Source organism: Apis cerana, linkage group LG1 (genome assembly GCF_029169275.1).
Source record: "Apis cerana isolate GH-2021 linkage group LG1, AcerK_1.0, whole genome shotgun sequence".
NCBI classification, from domain to species: domain Eukaryota; kingdom Metazoa; phylum Arthropoda; class Insecta; order Hymenoptera; family Apidae; genus Apis; species Apis cerana.
In genome coordinates, this window is record NC_083852.1 from 7,886,172 (window position 1) to 7,895,163 (window position 8,992).

Genomic DNA, 8,992 nt, shown 5'->3' on the forward strand with positions numbered 1-8,992 from the left:
TCAATCATCCGCATTCCATTTTCTCTTTTAACGGTTAGTTGCGTACGAGAATGAAAGCAAACTATTCGTCCTTAGTTTCTATAATAGAAAATCGATCGATTCAATTGCGGGCAAACTCCAGTGTCTTCCACGAAGTGGAAAATTTCGCGATCAAACTCGGTACAAAGCTCGCCTTCAAGGCCTCGCCTAATACATCGTGAAAAACTTCATAATTGGCCGTATACGGCCAGCTTCCCTTAGTGGGCCGGAGAGGCGATCCAAGGACCACGCGTCGATCCATGATCGCGCGGATCCGCTGTTTCCGGGCTTCGAGACACGCGGAAGCGCGGTAGGCCGCGTCACGAGTATGGCCACACGGACGGGGAGGGGGAGGAGGAAACAAAAGGCATTGATCCTGAGCGCGCTGCCGCTTTTTTAATTCCTCGAAGCCGTTCCGCTCGTCGAGCCCCGGCTTTAAACACCCGGCCATTATAGATCTTCCAGATAAAATCTGGTGTAATTCCTTCAACGAAGAAATTGACCGGTTCGCGTTCGACGAGCGGATGCCGAACCGGATGCCATCCGAGACTTCGCGCGCGACGATCGAAATTTCGCGATCGATTCCCCTTCGAGCAACCGTTCCTCGAGTGGAAACCATTGGCCATTCATTGTCGTTTTCCGTTACGAACACTAAATCCTTCCACTTGGATCCTCTCCAACTGTTGTCTGTTTCCTTTCTTTTTCCGTTAAAATAGTCCTAACGATGGATTTCTGATAGAAAGATCGAGTCTACCTTCGTCTGATTCTACTTTGGATCTGGATTAGTTTAGATCAAGTACTGTTTTGATCTACGTTTGCCTTTCTTCGTGATTCTTATTTCTGGTGACAGGAATAATGAGATGAGAATTTGATTCGCCAAATGCCATCCACTTGACAAATCTTCTCGTGGAATGGATCCCTGTTACGAAACGGTGGAAATCTCCTGATCTCTTGTTTGAATCGTGGAGACCTTTGATCGGGTATATCGTCTCTCTCTCTCTCCGTGATAATCCTATTTCTGTGTAACAGGAATAATGGGTTTGAGCTACGCGGTATGCGGTAAATTGAGATTGCGACAATTACTACCGCCGTTGTGTTGGGTGATTCCAGGCGAGCGTTATTACGAGAAGTTTGTTAAAATTGAGAATTGCTCTCCGCTCTTCTGCCGTAGCGAAGGTGCAAAAGTGAGAGAGAAATTCATCTATCGATCTAAAATTCAACACGATGATAATCCGAACCTAGCAACGACACGATTCATATCGTGTTCGAGATTCGTTGAAACTGACGCTTGCCGTGCGATTATGTACAATATTTTCGTTGGCACGGGAACCGATATTCTTGGAATATCGCCGACAAACATGGCTCACATTGATTCAAATTATTAACGCCGTAAACACGCCGAAGGACGTTATACGAATCCACATCTCGCGATAATCAACATATTTATTTAACGCGATATCAGCGATTGACCAAAATATATATATATAATAATCGAAATAATATAAACGAATCATCCCAAGCTAATCCAATCAATTGTTCGCTATAAATTTTCAATAAGAATGAGATTCCTTTCCAAATTTCGTATTAAAAAAAAGAAAGAACGAAAGGGAAAACGGGCGTTAAATCGTCTCACGTTCCGCGGCGCTTGCCCCATCCCGGTCGGCCCACAATTTCCCACATTAGCGGCGTAATGATGGCCGCCCGAGGCTCGTCCCCGAATCGCAACGTTGTTATTACCATTTCATTACCTCGCGGCGAAAAGGCGGCGAACGACGCGTAAATTACGCCGCGTGACATAAAGTACGGCCAATTTGCCCGGACCTCCACTAGTACACACATATATACATATATATATAGAGAGAGAGGGGTGGGGGAGCGCGATTTTTCTCGATCGCCGCGATTAAAACTGGAAAGCGGTATTCGACAGCCGTGGCTCTTCTCGTCGAACGAACGAAGGAACGAACGAGGAGAGGCCTGGCCTCGACGCAAGAACAGGCACACCGAAAAGTAATTATCCTCCCCCTCCGTGTCTCGCCTGCCTGTCGTAATTGCCTCGAAAGGGCCCGTCCGCTTTCTTAAAACTCTTGGACCATTTTCTTCCTCTTCGTTTTATTCCTGTTTCGCCTCGCTTTCTCGGTGTTTGCGAGAGGAAGGGGGAAAAAGGAGGAGGAAGAAGAGCCTCTCCTCGCGTAATCTCGTACGAAACGGTGTGTATCGTGTGTATCGTTGCACAACGAGGGAAGGGAAGGGGTTCGTTTCGATCGAGTACAAATTGCTAATTACCTAATTAGACCCAGTGACCCGGTATGCCGACCACCCGGCTACGCCTGCCTCTCCACTCTCTCGCCTTCCTCTCGTTTCAATTTCAAAAGATCGTGCAATTTTCTTCGTCCTCTAATAGTCTCATTTGGCGGCGAGCCGAACCGAGAGGAAATCGTGGTTCGAGCGATTCCTTTGCATGTCTCGCAGTTTTCGAATTGCTCCACGAATAATATCATTTATTTCAAATGTATATGTTTATTTTCTTTTTCACTTTTCTAGAAATAAAAAGTTAAAAACTTGAGAGTTGAATCAAATCTTTTGATATAAATGAGCATATGTCGCGGAAAGATTGGGAGAAATTTAATGAATACGAAGAAAAGAAATCGTAATTAGACGACAGATTTAAGTCAATACGAAATATCTTTTTGCGCTTGACCATCGCGTTTAACCATCAACATCGAATCGCATTCGTTAAGGTCGATTTAACTGTAATATCAGCTTTTAATCTCAGCCTTAACCCGTTCGTGAATTACCATTAATCGAAGCCGTTTAATTTCACGGTATGAAGATTGCAGAAACGGTGTATATTGCGAGCGGCTCTTCGAGCATCCTCCTTTTGCGTTAATTATGCCAACGGTTATGATCGGGCTCGCTTTACCCGTGCTCGAAACGTCGTCGTCGAATTATTGTTCCGCCGCCGTTTCTTTGCTTTATTAAAATCACTTGCAAGCACTGTTTACGAGGGAAATCGGAGAAACAACGTCTGTTGTTCAAAGTGAATCGGCCGTGTTGCTTATGGACAATTGCCCGATCGCGTGACAACACCAATATCTCTTCCAATTCGAGATCCTCTCTTGGATCTTACGATCTTCCTTATTGTAATATCGCTTTATCCATTTGCTTCTTTATTTAAAATGAAGGGCATGCTCTGAAGATCTCGTTGACTCTTGTTGGATAAACTGAACTTTTCTAATATTTCCATATATTTAGAAAAATAAAATAATAAGAAACTTTAAATATTTTCACGAAGAGTAAAAAAAAATACTTCTCCTCGAGGAAGCGAGCTCGAAATTTCATCGAGGCATGGCTTTCGTCGAAGAGAATTGTTTTAACTCGTGTGAAGGATGCGCCGTGCCTCTTCGAGTTCTTCGTTTTCAAACTGCGTTTTCGAATCGAGAGATTTTCGCGCTCTCTCGATTGTCTCGATTGTCGTGGATTTCTCTCGGGATTTAACGTCTCTCGGTGTCACGCACCTATTAGCCGCCCCGGAATTGTAATTGCTTTGACGAGAGTGAAAGGTGGAACGACGGGGTTTTATTGTGATAGCGATTCGGTAAGGCGGTCGAACTTCGAAACGAACCGACGTACGAGCGGCACGAAATTGCGAAATTCTTTTTCCAAGGAATCGTTTTCCTCGATCGTTTTCTTCCCAAAATTTAAATCTCGCCAAGAAATATTTCGGCCGATGAAAAATTTGCGTCGGATATCGGATAAAGAAACGAATAGCGATCAAATTAATTAAAACTTCACGTGTCTCGTGCGATAAATAAAATATTATCTCGTGTAATGGACGTATCTACGTGCATACGTGAATATATGTACACGCGATAAAGTTGTACTACCGTTGAAAGTCTTGGGACCAATCAACCGCGAATACGAAGGTTCTCCCCTGTATATGCAAAAATATTTTTCAAGTTACATATACAGGCATATACACCGATATACTCGGCCGAATTTTTGTCTAGTCAAACCTGTACCAATTCATTAAAAGATAGCACTCCGTGTTCCTTTCGATAACTTGTTTCTCCAATATTTCTGCCAGCTTACACTTTCACGCGAATCGTACGTAACATTCCATCACGAACCTTTCATCCTTTTACACAAATACTTTCCATTAGAAATCTTATCTGTCTTATCTGAAAACAAAAAATTGATACCCTCGAAATTTCATTTCTGGTTTCCTTCGCTCGAGAAATATCGCTTCGAGAATCAAAGTGTTTCCCAGAAACCGGAAAGTTGCCCGGAGGATTCGACCTTTGGAGGAGTATCGTTTTTCTCGAGGATCCACGTTTTCGACGAGGAGAGGAAGAAACGGGGACGCATGGAGGAGGAGGGGAAGGACGTTGTTTACCCGAGGGGAGTGAAAAGGTGGTTCACGGTTCGTCAACTCGCGCGCGCGTGTCCACGCGTTCAGCTGTAATGATTAGGGCTGGGGCGGCCTTGAAGAGGTGTACGTAGGTGTACGGGACGCGGAAGATGGAAAAGCCGCTCTCCGAATGCCGCGTGGGCGAAATGTATCAAGGCTGACTTAGGTGAAGTCGTTCTCTGTCGACACTTGTCGCCGATTCTGACGTTTAAATAGGTGAACCAGGCTGACAAACGACCAGAGCGAATGAACTGCTTCGAAAGCGTATCCTTCGAGGTCGTCGCGATCTTTTTATATATATATGGCGAACGAGGGTACGCGCTTTTAATCGTTGGTTCGACATTGTTCAATAATATCGAATATAGATAATTTTTTTTTGATATAATATCAATATCCAATAAGAATTCTTAGGTTGTGCGTAATTAAAAATCTCGAGACGCGGGAAATTTGTTCACTTTCCGAGCAAATAACACCTCGGGAAAAAATGTTTGAAGAGCATCGCGTATGAAAGAAGGAAAACGAACGAATAAAGAAAGCGTGGCGAGCAGAAAGAAATTGCTCTGGTGAATCTCATTGCACCCGGAAAAGAGTAATAGATCCTTGGATAGAAATCCGATAACGGAGCGTCATATCTCATCGCTGGTCGCGACGCAGCCGACAAATTGTCCGAATGAATAATGCTACCATTTCTCTTCACCGTGTTCCATCACTGGCGGATCTCTATCGCTCGAATCAATTACACACGCAGGTTCACGCGTGTCCGTTAGCCCAGTTATTTTCACTGGAGGAGAAGAATCAAAAGAGTTCGAATCGCTTTCAATAATTGGATTGGTCGGTTGTTGATACTCTTCTCTCTGGATGTAAAAAAAAAAGATACGTTGTTAATTAAATTAATTAAACATAAATTATTATCATTCAACTGCGCATCGATATCGATGACACATTCGTTTCTCGAAAGACGAGGCCGTTTCGCGGTGTAATTGAGATCAATGAAAATCGTGCGGATAATTATACGGAATCGGTATCACGTCGTAAACAATCATTCGAGCGAGGTGGTCGAGGTGACCACCCATTCCCGTTTAAGAAGACGCGCAAGCGGCAACAGTTGATCTCATCGGCTCGTAAACCGCGAAAACGGCCAACTGTTTCCCCTCCCTCTGTACTAATGAACACCATTGGACAGAATGTCCCTTAAACGGCGAATAACTCCGTGACTCGCGTCCCGAGACGTTAAAGACCAACAATTTACGTCGGTGGATCGATTTTCGGCCTTTAAGAATGATGGCTCGTGCCCGGCCGTATCCCGGCCACAACCTGCCATGGAATTGCAAAAGGAACATTCTTCCGCGCTCCTTTCACGCTCCTCTCTTTTCTCTTCCTCTCTTTCTCCTTCCCCCTTCGGTTTCTATAGGATCGGTGTCGAGGAAAGGCGAGCGACGAAGCGGAAGGAGCTCGAACAAGCGGCGAGACGAGAAGGAGGAAGGAGAGGAGTCCGGCGTAATGACTGGACGCGGCAAAAATTCGCAATTAACTTGGGCCAGCCGATGTCGCGTCGGCGTAATTGGTTTTGCAGAAAACTTTTACGTGTTTTCACGGCATTTGCATAATGTGCGAGGTGAACACGGCCGATCGATCGGTTAATTTAAATACCGTACGCGCAGCCGCGCTTGGTGCGCGCATGCGCCGCGGCGACCGAGCATGCGCCGTGTCGTCACGGCCAACGGCGGCGCAACCCGCGTCGCGTTTCCTTGTAATTGCCGTTACTTATTGCCGCCGCCGCCGCGACCTCGTAAAACAACGCTCGCGCAGGTAGATCCTCCTAATTCGGCTCGCCGATCGGCGATCGTGAATCATCCGACCGACTTTTTCGCCGGTTTTTCTTTCCCATCAGGCGTGCACCTGTCGGCGAACAACGGCGGTTGGGAAATGATTAGATCGATGATGTTTATGGATAAAACTCGTCGATTCGATTTCTCAACGAACTTCTGCTGTTCTCCCCCCTTTTTTCCTTTTCTTCTTCGCCCTCTCGACAACGACGTCGAGAAGTGCTCGGAGCTTCTCGAGTCGGTGAAGGAAGTTGGTCTTTAAAAAAAAGGGGCAGAAAGTGCAGAGACGAAATGGTAGTTCGTGGCCCAGAACGGTGAATATCGTGTTTCACGTGCAGGGGTCCGGCGTACATACACATGCGCGCGCGCGCACGTATGGTTAAGTTTCGTGAGAGGGCCTCGGGGGTACGGTACCGTGTCGGCATGTTTCGCAGTTTGGGACCAGGACCCAAAGGTCCGACTCGACAGGGACCGGCACAAAAACAGCGGGGGTCAGAGGGGTCAGCAGCGGAGCCTTGTGTTCCCGGGGCCTCTCTTGTCATGCGATATGTTGCTCGTACGTTATGATAGTGGCGTCAGGTATACCAGCTTTCTGTTCTGTCAGTGACAATGCTCGCGATGCCTTTGTGCCCTCGCTCCTTGTGAAACCTTCCTCTCTCTCTCTCTCTTCTTTCTTCTTCCTCTATATTCTTCCTTCCACCAAGTTTAGAGATATCGTCCCAATATGTTATTTCGATGAGAATCGAGAAATTAGAATCACGGGAATAGGATCGTACGTTTGTAATCGATACGTTCTCCTCGGCCGTCAAAAAGATGAATTCTTTCTTTGGCACGGGCGAGTCTCAGTTTGATCGATCTTGCTGCGTCAGGATAGTAGAAATAACGAGCCGGATGACTAGGTGAAAAATTCTGCACGGAATAATTCGTGAGGACGTTGTATCGATACAACTCTCTTTCTTCGGCTCCTATTTCATCAGAAGTAGGTTAATATTGTTTGTCGATTAATAAAAAAGAAAAAGAAAGAGAGAGAGAGAGAGAGAGAAACCCCCCTAAAAGTCATTCCATCACGTACCGCTATAAATAACCGAGTTGGAAGAGGCAATTTGCCGTCGTACAAGAATCAAGCTGTTCTACTAAATCGGCCGTGATGTTGCCCATCTAACGCAACGTCCCGTGGACATTTTTATGGATAAGTAAAAGCACGCGCAAGAGAAAGAAGAGAGAAAAGAAGTGGAGGAGGCGAGCATCGATGTGGTAACCGAGGGAACATCGGGTGGAGAACGCACCGGTACAAATTTATCTTTGTTCCGAACTTTCACGCACTGACAAGCGCTTGGACCTCTCTCGGTGTCCACCGAGAGTAAGCTTCGACGTGACACACAAGCGATATCCACGCACGATTATTCTTCTTACTTTCTTTCCTCCCTACTTTCATGCTCCGCCACTTTATTTCCCAAGGTATATCCTAGTCGTGAAAAGATCATCGCCCAGACGAGTCGCCTCTTTTCTGGCTTTCCTCTCTCATCCCCTCTCCGCGTTTTTCGAGGTGAGGTGCTCGCATTCAGGGGCGTGAAAAATGACGCGGCTACCTTAAGAATCCGTTGGAAGAATCGACGACGCGGCGGGGTCTCGAGCGAGTTGACCTTCGATTTATAATTCCTGTCCCTCCTGGTGCTCCATTCAATCCCTTTCCTTTTTGCATACAACACTTGGCGCCCATTCGTAATGTGATGGTGCGAATTCATTATCGTGATATTTAATCTTGCGAGGTGATAATGAAATAAGGAATAAAAAGGTTTTTTAACGGAAGATAATCGCTCTTACGAGTTGTTCGAGAGATTAAGGTGTTTCTTGTAAAATCGTACATCGATTCCAATTAATTGACAACATTTCCAAATGTCGCCATTTTTATGCGATTACCCTCTTCGGTGCAGCTTCGCTGCCGGCGAGGGAGGATGGATATTTAAACGTGAGCGTGAAATCTTGGAGATTTCCAAAGATCACGGATTTCTAAGTTCGAAACTTGGCATCCGATTGGCACTGCAAGTTAGGTGATATATTATTAGGCTTCGAAAATATCGGGTTTATAACGCGTTTAACTATTGAGCATTAAAGAAATTAAAAATTCTAAAGTGCATCTAGAAGTAATTGCAGCTAATACTTTAATGTTTCCGCTCAAAAATAATCGTCCTTCACGATCGTGTCATAAACTTTACCGCCGAAGACCTCACGTGTTCCTTTATGTTATTAGAATGAGGCAATATGGTACTTGCGACGTAACGATGAAAAATTGGAGGAGAAAAAAAAGGGGAAGGAGAAACGTGTAGGGATAAAAAAAGGAAAGGGGGTAAAGAAGAGAAGAAAAGTGTACGAGCAAGATATTATAATAGCGGCGGGCACGTAACTCCGGTAACCGGGTAGAAAAAGGGGAGCGAAACAGCGTTGCAAACGCTACCATTATGCGAGAAGTATGTCCATACACCTTTGATATCCATATAAAGACCGTATACGATATTAACGACACCCTGTAGCAGCAAATAGAGGACGATTCGACGACGTGGCGGAACAATGGACGAACAGACAAAAAGATTCCGGCGAACATTGTCGTAGCTACGACTTTATGAGGCGAGGTATGTACACAGGCACGCCAGTTTGCCCGCGCGATTATGTATCGTTTCTCGTATAATGCGATTTGACGCAGGTGGTCCCTTCCTCGTAACTCGTTGCCATTTCGAGCACA

The 8,992-nt window shown here is 45.5% G+C and overlaps 1 protein-coding gene across 24 annotated transcripts in view; it reads left to right on the top strand.

Moving 5' to 3' along the window:
* LOC107994781 (myocardin-like) overlaps positions 1 to 8,992 on the top strand; it is a 291,174-nt gene that overhangs the window by 222,071 nt on the left and 60,111 nt on the right. The gene's annotated exons all lie outside the window — the stretch shown is intronic.